This window comes from Vidua chalybeata, chromosome 3, assembly GCF_026979565.1.
Source record: "Vidua chalybeata isolate OUT-0048 chromosome 3, bVidCha1 merged haplotype, whole genome shotgun sequence".
NCBI lineage: Eukaryota > Metazoa > Chordata > Aves > Passeriformes > Viduidae > Vidua > Vidua chalybeata.
The window spans coordinates 59,895,722-59,912,588 of NC_071532.1; the positions used below are offsets into that span (position 1 = coordinate 59,895,722).

General features: G+C 36.2%; 1 protein-coding gene across 1 annotated transcript in view; it reads right to left on the reverse strand.

Annotated features, from left to right (window-relative positions):
• LAMA2 (laminin subunit alpha 2) overlaps window positions 1–16,867 on the reverse strand; it is a 336,606-nt gene that overhangs the window by 257,122 nt on the left and 62,617 nt on the right. The window lies entirely within an intron of this gene.

A 16,867-nucleotide genomic window follows, 5' to 3' on the forward strand; every position in this document is an offset into this window, starting at 1 on the left:
TCTCCTTTCCACTAAGTACTGATCAAAACCTTTGAGCCGTAATAAAATTGATCCACAGAGACAAACTGATAGTACGTATCAAATGTATATATTAGTACCTCTCTCATTAGATCAACCAGTTTTGTATCTTGAAAAGCAAATTTGACATGGCTACAGGTTAAACCAAAAAGCCCAACCCAAACCAACAAACCAACCAAAAAAAAAAAAAAATAGGCTGATGTATGGATTCTTGGGATCACTTTTAGATTAATTTGATGACAATTTCAAGTGGCCCAAAAGTCACTCTTTTGCAATTTGTTCAGCTTCCAACCCTATTATACTATTAAAACCTTAAAATAAGGTTTTAATAAAAACTGAATTGGTCATTATTGAACTCTGATCAAGCTCCCTTTATAAAAGTGTTTCTTTTCATCCTCCTCAAAGGGACAACACTCTTCAACTGACTCCTTTCAGTCCTTTAAAACTAGTCTCCTGCTTGTCTCTGCAATTAACCTATGTGCCATTTAATTACCAAGCTTGGCTGGACATGGTACAGTTGTCCTTTGACACTGTCAGTTAGTGACTCTCACGGTCACTTTAAAACCATGTGTAAATTTACTGCTTGAGCAAGACAGCCTATTAGTTACTAGTCCATCCAATTTGTGCAGTCAATCAATACTTGAGATTTTATTGATCATGCAGCTTGCTCATTCTGTATAGATTAAAGCTTATTTTCACCACATTTTAAAATCTATAAAGTTGTTCTTGTATTTTTATTCACTGCATTCAGTGGAATTTTCTGCCTTCTGTGATGGGGCCACATGGTAAAAATCTGTATAAGCATTAACAGAGTAGATGAATTAATAGATGTGGAACTTCCTATGTTGACTGACAGCCTTATTATTCTCTTTTTGGCTGTACAAAGTTAATAGTCCAGAAGCCAGTAATCATTTAGTGTTAACAAAGAGTCTGGCATTTGGTTCAGAGCTAAGTATTTTAAGCCCTCAAAAGTGAACCTCGTACAAAGGACAGAATGATCCTACATGCAAAGAACTGCAGTACGTGGCATCAGGAGAATAAATCCTTCAGGAAAGAGCTGAAAGAGAGCAACCAAAAAGCCTCCAGATTCACACAGCTATAAAAATATTACCTGTTCTATGTCTATCACAAATCATACCATTATTCTAACACAAACTTTAAATGTAAGATACATAAATAAATGAAGAGTACATAAGAAACCCATTTATTAAAACATAACTTCACCCTTGGGTCACCTCTTTAATGTGCAGAGCACCTTACAAAAAGCTACCAAAAGAGCCTTATCCATAATCAGTACAAACACAGGCAAGAAAACAAATACTGGGAGTTTCACTGAAGAGCCAATGCCAAGATGCCAGCACCTCACAGAGGTGCTCCACACTGAATCCCCCACAGGCTCGGAGCGACAGGCAGAGAGCAAAAGATGCACATTACAGCCAGCACTTCACCTTTGCCAATTCACCTTTGATAGCACCTCACCTTTGCCAGCACTTCACCAATTTTATTGATTAATTCCTCGGCCCTGGGGTTTTAACAAGTAATAATTAACAACTACACATTTGAACGTTCTTTGAAACTCTTTATTTCTAAGGTCCAAGGGGCTGGGCTCAATAGACCTTATGAGTGCCTTCCAACTCAAGATATTCTATGATTCTATAATACTTCTTTGTACAGCCCAAAAGAAAGCTTTGCTTTAAAAGAAGATTTGATGTGCAAGCCTGATAGAATGGAGGAAGCAATATTATTCATATTGATTTCTAGCAGTTACATATAGATATATATATTTGCACAACAGAGGCATGACATCCTAGCAATACAGAAGATTAAACCATTTTCTTGAAAATTTTAGCAAGGCCTTTTGAATATGAAATAAAAATGTTATGTTTATGATACTAATATATCTTGTCACATGAGATTCACGTTAAAAATTCATCTTCCAATCATAAATCCCCAGGAAAAAAGTCAAGAGGGCTCTAGATAGCTCTATTATAGACAGTAAATTTCTCTTTGCCTTGTTTTTCATTACAATAATCATACACAAGAAATATTTAAAAACTGGTGTAATAGTTCTGCACATCTTCAATTCAATTTCCCAATAAATTTTAAAGTTTGTTGTTAACAATCCCACCTTGAATTCTATGGGCATCCTACCATCAAACACTTCCAAAAATATGATCTGCTAAAATTACAAAGTCTTTTTCTTCTTTATTGACAATGACTTCTGTAAGCCTTTGTTCCAGTGCAAAGACTGAATAAAATGCCACTGAGCCACAAACACATCATCTCCATTTTGTGTAGCTCAAGCGTAAGCAGAAAAATTTGACTCCCTTAAACTGCCAGCTACATCTTCTCTAATCTTTTCTCTCCTTTGTGTCATTAGCAAAAATCATATTAGCAATAATTTCTATCTGTTAAAAAATAACAAAATTCTAGCAATTGCATGAAGGAAACAGGAAGAAAAGACTGGGTTTTAATTAGGTAGTGGTTTTAGCAAATTGAGTTCAATTTTTTTTCAAAGGACTGCTGCTGTGTGAAGAGAAAGAGGATCTGATTCTCCCCTGTGAAATGGGCAGTCATCTTTCTGCTCTACACTTTGGTTTTTAAGCATGGAACATATTCCATTAAGATTTTAGTGCATGGAAACCCAATAGAAAGTTTGTTTAGTGTTGACAAGTGATTAAACTATGAAAGGCAAATAACACAGAAATTAATCAAATTATTTAAACTGGTGTACAATGCACAGGTAATCAAGCATGCTGCTCAAGTCACTAGAGAATTAATGATGATGAGTTTAGCATGTATTTTCAACACAAACAGATCCAGACAAAAAAACTGTAAAAAAGAAAGGCAGCAAATCAGCAGGATTTTCTTGCCTACAAACCCCTATGTACTCAAGTTTTATACTACCACTGTTCTAGTTAAGTAGGTGTGGTATCAAGGTACTAATTACATTATCTTTTTTTTTAATAATGGGTCCTGGATCAAAGCACATCTAGATACCTATCTTAAAGATAAAAATAGGGACTGCTTGGGATCTGTGGTTTTTTTTACAGATGCCTCAAAAGCCACCCTTTATTAATACTAAAATTTTAGTATTAATAAATATTTATATTTATAAATATTACACTGGCAAGCATGTCCGTAATTTAGTGAGTTCAATACATTTAGACTAGTAAACAGACTTTTACAAGATTCCACAAAGGAAGTAAGCCATCATAACACATGAAGGAATGACCTCTCATGAAGTCAGAATTAAAAAATTGAGAATAGCAGTGGAAAACCATAGCAATCTGCTGAATCCTGTTCTGTTCCAACAGCAACATAAGAAGCTTAGAAAAGAGGATAAAAATTAAGGTTGTTGATCATAAAATTTATTCACAAAAATTAAAATAAGCATAGACCACAGAATGGTAGAAAAATTCCACAGCATGTTTTGTCTAGGTAATAAAACGGCATATGAAATTAAGGAATGGAAATTGATACACAGGGGGGAAATATGATTGCTTTTGCACTAGATTTTATCAGTCCTAAAGAGTTATTATTGATATTTCAATGAAAATATTAGCTCGAGGAATAGAAACAAAATGCCATTACATTATTGCGTAAATCCATCTGTACTGACAATTCAAATACTGCATGGTATCCCTTACCTCTCATCTCCAAAAGGATATGGCAGAGCTAAAAAAATGAAGAAAAGCGTGACAAGCTGTGTTACAGCTGTGGAACAACTTCTGAATGTGGATATGAATAGGCTATGAGTTTTCTACTGGAAAACAAAGAGATTGTGAGATGTATAAAATAACGTAACTGCATACAAAATAATAAATGGCTTTAGTAATTAAATTTTTGCAGTGAACATGGTAAGTTTAGTTATCGTTCTACCACAAATTGAGGGTGCTGAGTCAACTTATCAGACAGGAGTTTTCTTCACTGTTTGGGAAATTTTTCCTGTTTATAAATGAAACTGCTTTTCAGCACGACAACAATTAAATTCTAGAACAGATAAATAAGTTATATAACAAAATATTTTTATTACAAAGGCAAGAATGGATAAAAACCCAATTAGATCAATGCACAGAACAAGGGGTCATCCAGAGCTGTTAAACATGAATGGCTTGTGTTCAGTTGCCAGTTCAGAACATCCCTAAATCACTAGCTGATGCTGGGTTTGACCCAGGGAGACATCCCTGTACTCCTTCACATTTTTCCTCAATATTGCTGCTGATAGGTATCTGTAGTTTTTTTCTTACTAAGGCTGGTAGCATATACATCCCAACATCAAGGTTCATCCAAAATGGAAGAGAAAATATAACCTTAATTTTGTGCGTTATTGCTAATTAAACTGTAATATTTTTGCCAATATTCAATTCTTTCACAAGACATGGTTCCCTATACTACTTCCCATTATTACCTTGCACCCAGAGAGTTTTCCTCAATGGCTACTTATTCTATGGAATAGATCTTGTTCTGTAGATCCTCTATAGAACATTCTCTTGAGCCTGGCAATTTCCTTGCAGTTTTCTACAAAGCAGTATTACCTAATTCATTTTCTTATGCTTTCCTTATTTGCACTGCATAAAGGGAAATAACAGCCCAGCTTCATGTGTTTTCTTTTATCTACTTTTCATGAGTTACCACCAACCTTCAGCTGATACAAGCTCCACGAGTATCAGTGGAATAAAACCTAACAATCTGATGCCTGGCATGCTGCCTCATTTTGTCATGCCCTATTACCTACTCCCCTGCCAAACGAACAGATTTTCCACATGCTTTATTGCAATAGTGGAGATCAGCAGAAGCAGATGAGCTACACAAGTAGCAGGTACAAGACATTTTCATAAAGCCTGTCAGCTGCTGAATTCAGTCTCATTCTCACTCTCACTCCCTTCTGGAACAGCACTGTTTGATTGACCTTCAGAGCCCACTGAGTTGATTTCCCTAGCTGAGAGAGGATGGAGGGATTCTAGAGGGAAATCAAAGATATTAACTGCCTCTCCAGCTGCCGAATGGTGATTACAGGTTCATTATGAAGTGGGGATAATCACTGGGGTAACCTACTTTTAAAATGTATCAAGAAGCAGCTACAGCAAAGGAGGGGTACAGGAAACAGATATGAATGTAAACAAAATAATTTCCTTGCACATTAGTGTTCCTACCACTCACCAGTTCTGACACATCTTTCTTTCCTTCCCTTCATATAACTCATGGGAAATTGTAAATCCTGTTTCAATCACACCATCATCCCACACCTACAGAGCAACTGGTGGGGTAAGCCTCACTAGAATTACACTCCAGCACTCCAATCGAAGCTCAAGCAAGGAACCAAAACCAAGATTACAATCTCTGTTAGACTTCTGCTACTGCACAGAGGAAAGAGCAGACATCTTAAATAAGAAAGAAGGAACCACCATAGGTGGTGGTTGATAAGGACATGGAAGACAGCAGCAGAGATCTTTGCATGGAGATGAAGGAAGGAACTCTGAGTGGAGAAGACTGGAAGAGAGAAGAAAATTGAAAGAAAGACCACTGCAAAGATACTCACAGAACATGTAACTCTTCTTTTTTTGCAGAAGACTATTGGCACACTGAAATTTGTATTCAATATTATTTAATGTCTATACTGAGGTTTGATTACACAGCAATAAGATCAGTATATCACTTTACCGAGGGTAAAATTAATATAAATAATTGCAGTGACTGCATGTACAAACAAAATGTTAACTTTAAAAAATCAGGATTGTTTTTTAATAGCTTTTTTTTAAGTACTTCCAAGATAGAAGACAAACTTTGGTTTACCAACTCTGGGATTTCTTTGTGTCTTATTAAAGCATTGGAACAGAGAAAATGTTTTTCTCCTTCAAAGAAAGCTCTGTTAAGACCTGCATATTCCTCTTCTCTCTTCTAAACAGACCAGTATTTGGCACTGTATACTTCCTTCAATCTTCTCAAAATATCTAGTCTCTTCAAAGAAGCAAATAAAACAGCCTGCCTAAATATGTCTAACTTTTCAAGCCAATCTTCCTAGTCTATAGAGCACTTTGAAATGTTCATGGAGTCAAGCAGAGCTGTTTGCCACTGAATTTGTACTAAAAAGACAAAAGAAAATATGTCAATTTCCGATGTTCTAAGAAGTGTCACTGGAAAAAGAGAGAGTTGTCTGCTGCAGAGCAGAGCTATGCTAGGCTGTGGGAACACAGTGGGGAGAAAAAACTGGGACAAAACAAAACAAAATGTTGCAGCAGTGAATTGCTTCCAGCTGTGCACGACAGGGAGTAACTTAATGCACTCTATCCACGATGTAGATGAATACTTTTATACAACTAGAAAATAAACCCAATTTGAAGAAATAGCTGTCCAGACACAACAGTGCATGCAGACTGAAAAAAAACAAAAATTGACACTAGGATCATTTGTCCAGAGGAAAACAAAATGGAAAACAAATGTTTCAGTACCCATTTATGTTAGTTGCCCCAAATCACTGTGCATTACAGTACTGTTCAGCAGTCAGCCTTTTTTCCTTCCAAAGGAAGTGAAAAAGTAGTTTTTGATGTCGTGTGGTAGAGATGGCTTGCTTTTACTTAGAGGTGATTTTCTCTATTCATTCTAAGTAATATTACATACAGCCTCCTGCATATTTATCTTCAACACAAAAAACAGAGTATGAAACACTAACCTGAAGAAGCCTGATAGCAAATCTAAATATAATCCTTACATAGTACCAGACACATCTGAAGGAGGGTATATCGATTATCTAGTAATATTACTTTGCTTGTCCACAGCTCACAGCATCGAAAATCTGTAGGGACCTTGCTTATTTTAACAGTCACTTTTAGAGATTGGAGACTGAGTGAAAAAATTGCTACTGGCTTACCCTAATATTCTATTGTATTAAATATATAAGCATCTTCCTTGCTTTGCAATGAATTTCCTTTTTTTTTCCCCCAGAGCAGTCACAAAAGGTTGTTTTGTAAAGGACAACAGGAAAAACACAGGTGAAGATGAAATCCCATCTCCTTGACATGTGTGGCAGAACTCCCACTGAATCAAAAATCCAAAGCACAAAGACTTAATGGACATCTCATTTTCAAAGGTATTTACATGCCCAGCCTGAGTCAGACACCCACTGATTTTCAAATGTATTCCGTCTGTATTCTGACAAAAATTTTGAAGGGCAAAATCCTAGTTGTACAAATACCTTATCTGTAGAAAGGGTACACTATGCATGAAGAAACAAGCAGCAGTGCACTCTTTACAGTTATTTCCTTTTATTTTTTAATGAACACATGATCTCCATTAAAATCTTTGCAATGCAGTAGTATGGTTCTGGGCAGCCAAACAGGCCTAACAAGAAAAAGTAAAACAACCTTTAAGAGACAACAGTGTTCTGTAAACAGGAATTTTCCCAAATCACGTGTCTTCTCTTCTTAGATAGCACACACCAATTTACAACTTCCCCAAACTGCAGGACATGGCTAAAAATGTCCATTTTTATTCCATCCCCACAACTGAATACCAGGGTCTTCATACTAAGAAGACATAGTCATGCACTTCCCTCATTTGCAAACGGAGAGCAAGACAGAGACCCGTGTGATTTGTCTATCCCATCACTGAAGGAGTAAAGAAAAAAAAACAAGCATGAAAAATGGAGAAAATTAAATCAGAATTTCTCAAAGGTAGGAGAGAGCCTGGGAAAATCAGAGCCTCCAGATGTAATTTGCTGATGACTTTTGTCTTGACGAATTTTTTGCTTTATGAAAAAAACCTCTGCTATGCATTGTCTCAAACACTAAAGAATATGAAGAATATGACTATTTTTGAAATAACTTTAAAATCAATGTCCATTGAAACCACACAGAAAAGTCAGAATTAGTTACTGCGCCCTTGAGTCTCCAACACTGTCAACTTAACAGAAAGACTGAGATGTATACTGTGTTCTTGTACAAGAGGCAACAAAAGGCACATTATGGGGGCTAATAAAAGTCATCCATCTATTCACTATTATCTAACTGACAAAAAAAAAAATCCAAACTGAATCTAACTTTATGAAACCAAAGAGCAAAGGGAAAAACTGATCTCACCATACATAAGAGATTCTGTGCACTTGCATTTACCCTGAGAATTCAGACTAAAATAGTTTGAAGTGTTTCAACTGATGAGCTTGAATAAACATGAAGTTCAATTTTCATTCTTTGAACTGATTTACTTCTCACTATTCTGCTGTAATGCTTTACAAATACACAGTGATAAGGATTATAAATTTTCAACATATTCTGGTAAAAATGTGAAATCGCCAATTAGCAATTTCTATGCAGAGTTCTTAATAACTGTCTTCAGAGGATTAGAGAATCACTGAGGCTGAAAGGGACCTCATATCTAGCCCAAACCCCTGCTCAAGCAGGCTCATGGGAGTAGGCGCCCCAGGACTGTGGAGCAGAGTTTTTAGTAACCCTAAGGATGCAGACTCCACAGGCCCTCTGGGCAATATATTCCCTTGTTTGACTACACTTACAGTAAAAAAATTGTTTTCTTCTGTTTAAATGGAATTTCCTGCATACTGATTTGCATCCATTACCTTTTGTCCTGCCACTGGGTACCACTGAAAAAAAGTTTGGATATGTCTTTTGTATTGCCTGACACATACTGATACACATGCTGATAAAATTTCCTTGACACGTGTCAAAACTAAGCAACCCCAGCCCTCTCAGCTCCTACTTATAGGACAGACATTCCAATTCCTTAATCATCTTCCCAGCCATTTCCTGGACTTGTTCCAACATGTCCATGTCTCTCTTGTATTGAGAAGCCCACTACAGGACACAGTTCTTCAGGTGTGCTCTCATTACCACTCAGCTGACAGGGAATGATCACCTCCCTCAATCTGCTGCGGACACCCCATTTGTCTGTTTTTTTTTTTTTTGCCACATTGCTGGCTCATACTCAGCTTGCCCACCAGTACAAGGTCCTCCTCTGCAAAGCTGTTTTCCAGCCATTTGGCCCCAGATTGTACTGATGCATGGGGCTGTCCCTCCCCACATGCCGGACTTCACACCTCCTTTTGCTGAACTTTGTACGGTCAGTCCATTTCTCCAGCCCACCAATGCCCTTCTGGCACAGCCTTCTGGCATATTAACCAGTCTCTTCAATTCTATACTGTTTGCAAACCTCCCAAGGGCACACTCTGCCCCATCACCCAGGTCATTAACAAAGATGGGACACAGTATTTGCCACAGTTTGGTCCCAGTACTGCCTGCCTGTGCCTGCCTAGTGATCACTAATGACCAGCCTCCAGGTGAACTTTGTGCCACTGATACAACCATTCAGACCTACTCATTCAGTTTTTAATCTACTTTGCTGTCCACTCATCTGACCTGTATTTAATCAGCTTTTCTTTGCTACTGAGACAGCATCAAAAGCCTTAATAAAGCAAAGATAAATAACATCCACTCTTCTCCTTTCATCTACCAAGTCTGTTACCTCATCACAGAAGTCTATCAGGTTGGCTAATCACAAACTGTCCTCCAAAAATCCATGGGGTCCTAAAACCATCATTTTAGCTACATGTACCATTCACATTTACCATTTTATGCATATGTGTTACTTAAACCCATGCTACACAATATCCTATTGAAATGAGAACTAATTTGCCCTTCTCAGATTATACTGTAAGGCCCACACCTTTGATCTGTTCAATTTCAATGCATGTAAAGTAAAATTAGCAACATCAAGGCCTTCAGTGATTCAGTATCAAGGCAGAATGCAAAATATATTTTTCATGTCTTAGACTCACAGCTTTTCATAGAACAGAATAGGCTACCTATTTCATTTCCATACAGATATTCTGAGGCATGAATTAGCTGAATAACTGAGAAATACTGAAAATAACAAAAAAAAGCACAATAAATTGAAAAATTAAATTGTATATTTGTGTAGTAATACTACTACTATGCACTGAATCAAGAAATGCCCAGTTACATATGAGAATATGAAATAATATTGTGAACACTCTTTGTCAGTTTTACAGTATTCTTTTGTTCTAGTACATTGAAATAGTTCTTGTGTGTCACCTCTATTTAGTCACTGGAGACTTTGCTACAAAAGGGCTCCTAAATACATGTAAGAGCTATAGTACTGTATTCATATATTTGCAAATAATATATATGTAATATATACAGGTATGAAAATACAATAGACAGTGCATCTGTGTCTTTAGCCACAGTAGTTAATTTAAAATTCTTCCTATTTCATGAAGAGAACAGAATATTTGCATGATTTCAATATATTTTAATATATATTTTGGGAGAAAAAAAATAATAATATTATCTCCTGAAATGAGATAATTTCCCTGCCTTTCACATATTTTGTTCCCTTACTCGAACTGTGACTGAATGGAAAAATCAAATGAGGTCTGAGCAGATGGCTGTCAGCAAACCAGTGACAACATACCATGGTTTAGAATTAGACAAAAAATGTGCAACCTGGTATATAATTTCTCCTTGTAATTGCCAAAGACATCTGGCTTAGAATATAAGCCAGTTTGAACATCCCTACCTTACTTTACCATTCATGAAAACTGAATTATATCAGTATCTCTTCATACTTATGTGTTAAAGCTGTGCCTATCTGTATTAGTGTAAACCCTCTTTTCCTTCCTTATAAAAGTAGACTTGGAGCCATGACAGGTGTCACATCTTTACATTCCATTAAAATCAGTCAGAACTGCACACGCATGAATCCCTGCACATTGCTTTAAAAATGCATGGGATGACACATCAAGGAAAGGAATTCTTCAGGTCTTCCAACAGGATTTTAACAAGTTTCAGTGGTACTACTGTCACTAATATAACATTTATTTGCATAACTAAAGGTTTTAGCAATGGACTCTCAGCTGGAAACGGTTTCTTTTTCAGAAGTATGAATCAAATGCCCATCTCTTGGGTTTTCCTTTGGCTGTTCTCACTGTTCAGAAAGCTAGTAAAATGCCCCCCTCCCCTCACAGTTTTCATGTTCCCCACATTTATGCATAGCAGCAGCTTTTTATGCAGCTTTTTCTAATTAACAGAAGTTGCTTTCAGTCATTCAGGCAAGAGACTGCTCCATTCATGAAGACCTTAGACACTTTTTGATTCTGCAAGACACGTCCCCTGAAGCACACTGAAAAAGTGTCACCTGAAAGTTCCACATTACACAATGAGACTTCTACCAATAGTATTGACAATACACAGCTGATCAGCATCCATACAAACAATATATTTGAAATGTTAAGGTCTTTGCAGACTTAGCAAGTCAATAACACTCACAAGCATAGCTGGGATCATTGGCTGTAATACTTAAAACTAGTTCTAAAACTTAAATGTTCTCTGAATTAGTTAGCCTAGGAAAGAGGAAGGGAAGGAGAGGCCCAAAAAATCAGAGCTTAGATAGGTTAGAAGAGTGACAGGTTTAATTGCTTGTAATTGTGTAAATTCACAACCACCAGAGCTGGATGGTTCTTATTAATGTTTAACAAAGCCTTTAACAAAGGCTCCTATTAATGTTTTCCAAGTAACAGTGATTCACCTGATCATCCTTTCCAGGGAGTCTAGTTACTAAGACATGGAATTGAAGAGAATTATTTCTTGATCAGTGAAAATCCAGAAAAAGGGAAAAATTTCAAAGAGGTACTGAGAGATGAAACAGACAGGAAACCTAATACTGCAGATAGGTAACAATGAAATGCAGCACTCCTTTTATGCAAAACTGGGGGGGATTTTGATATATGTGCTGAAGCAGATGGTAGAGCAGAAGCTCCTTTTACAGAAGCTCCTTTTACAGACAAAGAGAGCAAGGGGACACAGACATTGTCAAGAGAGAAAGGGTTAAAATCAGTAAGTTCCTGAAAGGAAGAAGTGAGATACATTTTTGTAAGGCAAAAGGATAAAAGAATACTCAGATGTATCTATATCCTAAATGCAAAGGAAAGGGTGATAAGAGACCACCAGTTTTGGCACCCCTTCTGCTTTTGAAACCTACAACAGCTGAAGAGGAAAAGCAGGAAAACAAGGAGAGGACTACACAATCCAAGAGTGTGGGCAGTGACATGGAGATGCACTGTATTTCTCACATCAGGGCACAGAGTAAGAAAGGCAATGGGTAAAGTGGGAGCAGTAGAGCACAGAGGGATTTTGGGCTGAAAACAGAACATCAATAAGCACATCTTGCAGTGAGAGACAAGAAGTTGTGTAACAGAGAAAACTCGTAAGAAACAAGTCAAAGGCTGCTCCCAAAGAGAGGAAAGATGATTGGAAACTTTTACACAATAAATTTGGGTGGGAACACGTAACTCTGGTTACTAAGAATACAAAGACTGTAATCTTCTCCTTACACCCTGGGGGAAAAAAAAAAACCTCCTTTTATGAAGGACAACAGAAGCCATCACCCAATGTCAAAAAATAAAAAATTGCAAGATAGATGTGGTATCATTTCTACAGGCACAGTGGGAGAGACTGAGAATTTTCTTCAGAGTAATTTTCTGTGGAAAGGGCTTCCAACTGTGCGATGGCCACTGTAAAATCAGCAAAGAACAAAATGCCTGAAGCCACATCTCTTCATTTGAAAGTTTTAATTCTAAAGTTTTGCTTGCATTTTCTAATAAGGAAAGGATATTGATTCTTATGTATTTTTTCTCTAACTAGTGCAGTTGTATCTACCAACACATCTCAGCTTTTGTTATGCACTAATAGTGTACCCTCTCCTTAAAATCCCATGCCTAATTTTCAGTCTAAGAGAACTTCTTTTACATTTCTATCATAAATCCTCAGACTCAAATTCCTAAAAAAAGTTAGCAATCAGTACCAAGTCTCTTCATTCTTCTAGGATAAACTAATAATACAAGTACTGCCTTTGAATCTTCATGAAATCTAACAGTACACATAATTATTAATTAGACTCTGCATTCTTTGAGTGTCACATAAAGGAGCTGAAAAAAGATTCTGAAAAGAATATACAAATTAATTCCCTCTGAAAGACTAATGTCTGAAATATTTTCAGTATGGGACCCTTATCACAAAGATAGGACTATTAGAAGGTAATTAAAGGGGAGAAATAATAAGTATATTCTTATTTTAATCTACATTTTACATGTTTCCCATGTTTTTATTACATAGGGAATCTTAAAAGTTGTGTTGGGTGTGAAGTAGCCATTTCCATGCAATCTATGTCCTAACTGCAAAATTCAAGTACTGATCCTTATATCTACTTAGTCTCTTTCCATATACCTATTCCTTTAAGGCAGCAGGCAATTCCACTCAGCATTACCTAGCATAAAATATATATTTTTCTACTCCAAACATTTTAACCATAATCTTGTAATCTTTGCAGTGCATTCCGGTGTTCCTAGACTAGGACCAAGGCAAAGCCACTTGAAATTTACTAGAGTTCTCAGGCAGCACACCAGCAGGAACCAGGGAGGCTTTAAATAACACTAGGGAGAAGCATCATATTTTCTACTATTTAAATCTTATAGCATGCCTAAATGTGTCCCTATTGATAAGTTTTTATCCATTTGTTGAAAAAATTAAATTTGTAAGACAGTGGAGATCAGTTTAATTTCCTGTGACAGGAAATTTTCTTTCATTAGAAAACAGAGAAGCTATCCAGTTATTGGAAAGATAACAGAAATACACATTTCAATTAATTCTTCATATTACAAAAGAACCCCTAGGGTCATCTTTAGCCAACTACTCAGCTCAAGTTAGAGCTATTCACAAATACTCCTCACAGATTTCTACTCAGCTGCATGCCCACTTCTCATATAATCAATATCTGAGAGACACAGCACACATGGGTTGGTAGATGGGTTTTCTGTGGTAGTGGTTTCTCTTTGTAAAATGATATTTCTGGTCTTTATCCTTTCTTAAATAATGGTTCAATTGTACTGTCAATGCAGTTGAGACCAAATAAAAGTACCCCTGCTGTCATGTAGCACAATTCCATTTTCTGCTGACTCTTGTGGGATGCTCATACTTTATTCATCTTGCTCAAAGCCTTGACAAAAACATGTAATATGTTACTATTTCATCATCTTAGAGTTTTCTGTTCTTTTAATTAATATGCATTCTAACCCTTCCTCCCTATTTTAATTGGATTCTACTGACTATTTTTATCACACAGTTGATCTCCAGCAAGTAACTGTACTGTACCATATAGGATTATAATCTCTATACACAGACTAGACTTGAGTTCTTGAGCTCTCATCTGAAAGAAACTTAACAGAGTAATCTGAAGGAAAAATAGTGTAGTTCCTGCAGTGTGACAAGTCTCCAAATACAGTCCTGCAAGAACTTTAATCTCTCATTTAAGGGAGACCTGGTATTAAAAAGCCAAGGCTATTTTTTTTTTAAGTATGGCTCCCTCTCCTCAGGCACCTCTACAAGATTTTATTTCTAACATTCTCCTTGCAATATGCAAGGACGGCATTGGAATTCCCACTTTTTATGCACATTCATGAAACTGATTGTGTACAGTACAATTTATCTTTAATACTCTGATTTTAGATGATTATTAAACTGATGAGGCTATACATAAAGTAACTTCCAACACAGTGTTACTAAAGAAGTTGACAACCATACAAGTTCCTAGCAGTGTACTTTGAAAATCTTTCCCACTGAGATTCCAATGGCCGAGAGCAGCTTCTTGCGATAGAATAACTCTGCAACTGGATGGGAAGTAAAACTGGAACTTTTAAAAGAAAGTTTAAAAGAAATTCCTCAGGCATTTAGCTCTCAAGGACCACTTCCCTAAGCTTTTGTTCAATTCTTACCAGACTATATACCAATATGGGAATTCTTTTCCCCATTATAATTGCACCTTCTCTCTTTTTTAATGCTACAAACTACCATGCTCTCAGTCTTTTTAGTTCTAAAAAATTACATATCTGAATGATCAGATAGCTTTCCCATGGACAAGACACTGAAATAACACAGGCAAAAAAATATAAAATAAAATACCCATTTATGAGAAGGGAAATTTTGGCAAGCAGAATTATTTATGAAAATGTGAACATGTAATTATGAAGAGATATAAATAATACATATGAAACAAAAATCTGTAAGATAAACCTCTGATCTGCCAATACCTAGAGAAAGAGGCTCTGAAGTTAGGGAAGCTAAGGGGTGTTCCTTCAGGTCAAAAAGACCCATTGGTTTTAATTGGAAGAACTACTCTACCTGATGTAGATAACACAAGGTACTGGCAATGTAACAGCAAAAACTTCATATATGGTTTTCTTACACAATTTCTATGTTACTGTTTTATTCATTTCCATTTTTACTGTAAGCCTGCTTTTAAGAGCGTAAACATTTTTTTCCCCATTAGAGCATTGTGCTTGTAAACAAAGACAAAACAAAACCCATGAATTTCTTTCATGTGGCACTCCATAAAGGATGGGATTTGCTTCTCTCCGTTTCTGTCACTTTTGTGAGGTTTAAGTTAAAAGAAATGGAAATAGCTTTTAAAAATTCCTCTGCCATGAAGTATACACACATGAATCAATCACAGTAATGTCTGGAAGGCAAAATATCAAAGTTCTGCTTCAAACTCTACCACTGATTTATTCTGAAACCCACATTAATCCTCTTTTTCCACATCTGTAAAATGGAGATAATATCTGCCCTGTTTTATAAAAGATATGGAAATTATGTTGGGAGAAAAAGTCTAGAGGTACCAAAAAAAATTAAATATATTTACATATGTACTTTTTTATCCTAAGGTTGCAACATCTAAATGTATCTTTTATTATTTTTAATAAACAGGACAAAAAATGTACCTTTCTTTTTTGACATAGGAGATTAAGGGACGTCAAAGGGCACCTTTAATTCTGGAAACACACAAGTTATTTTAGGGAAGAACACACATATATATACACACATAAGTAAATTAGGGTAGATCACCCCAAGACACTTCTCATTAGCCATTTATTTAAACATAATGTTCAAACATTAAAATCTGAGAATGTGTTTCGTCTTCTTTTAAACACAGGGAATCCCCTCTATATTTCTCAAGCATTAACACTGAAAAAAGATAATACTGATTCTCATTCCCTTAGTAAAGGAACTTTAAGATCTACAGAATAATTTATTAGATATTTTATAATCCTCTTGAATTCCCTCCATGGGCAAATTCCCACTCCAGCAGTTACACAGTTTAACAGACACTTAGATATCATGACAATGAGTGCAGAAAAAAGAAGACTGGAAAATTTCAGTCTGAAATTTCTAGTCTGAAAATTTTTCAGACTTGAAAACCAATGTGAGGCTCTTGAGTAGTTCTGCAATCTCTCACACTTCTTTTCTGTTAAGCACCAGGGACTAAGGTCTCTTTTTGTCCCTTATCACAGAACCAACTTATATCTACATATACAGTTCCACCATCTATTTTGATGTAACTAACACTCGGTGTGTGCTGGGGAAAGCATCAGCTACTTAACAGAGTCAATCTAATAAACTTACTAACTCCAAGTATCAGATGACACAAGCTGACAGACCAACTGAATACAATGCTGATAACTCCAAGTTTACTCAACACAGTTAAGTAGCAATATGGAGTATCGGATATTTATTTAAATCTACATAAATACATCTAACATAAATCCACTAAGAATATGTAGGTTCTGCTGTCCATTTTTACACATCTCTTACATGACAGAGAAGCAATAACCTCTGTGAGTAGCTGTCTTTAAATATGAAAAAAAAGAAAAATATGTAAGTCACTTGTAAGTGACTTGTAAATCACTTTAACCAAGAGTTAAAGAAAAATTCCACAAGTAATTCAGATTGTGTATATATGGACATCCAGGAACCTGAAGGATATGCAA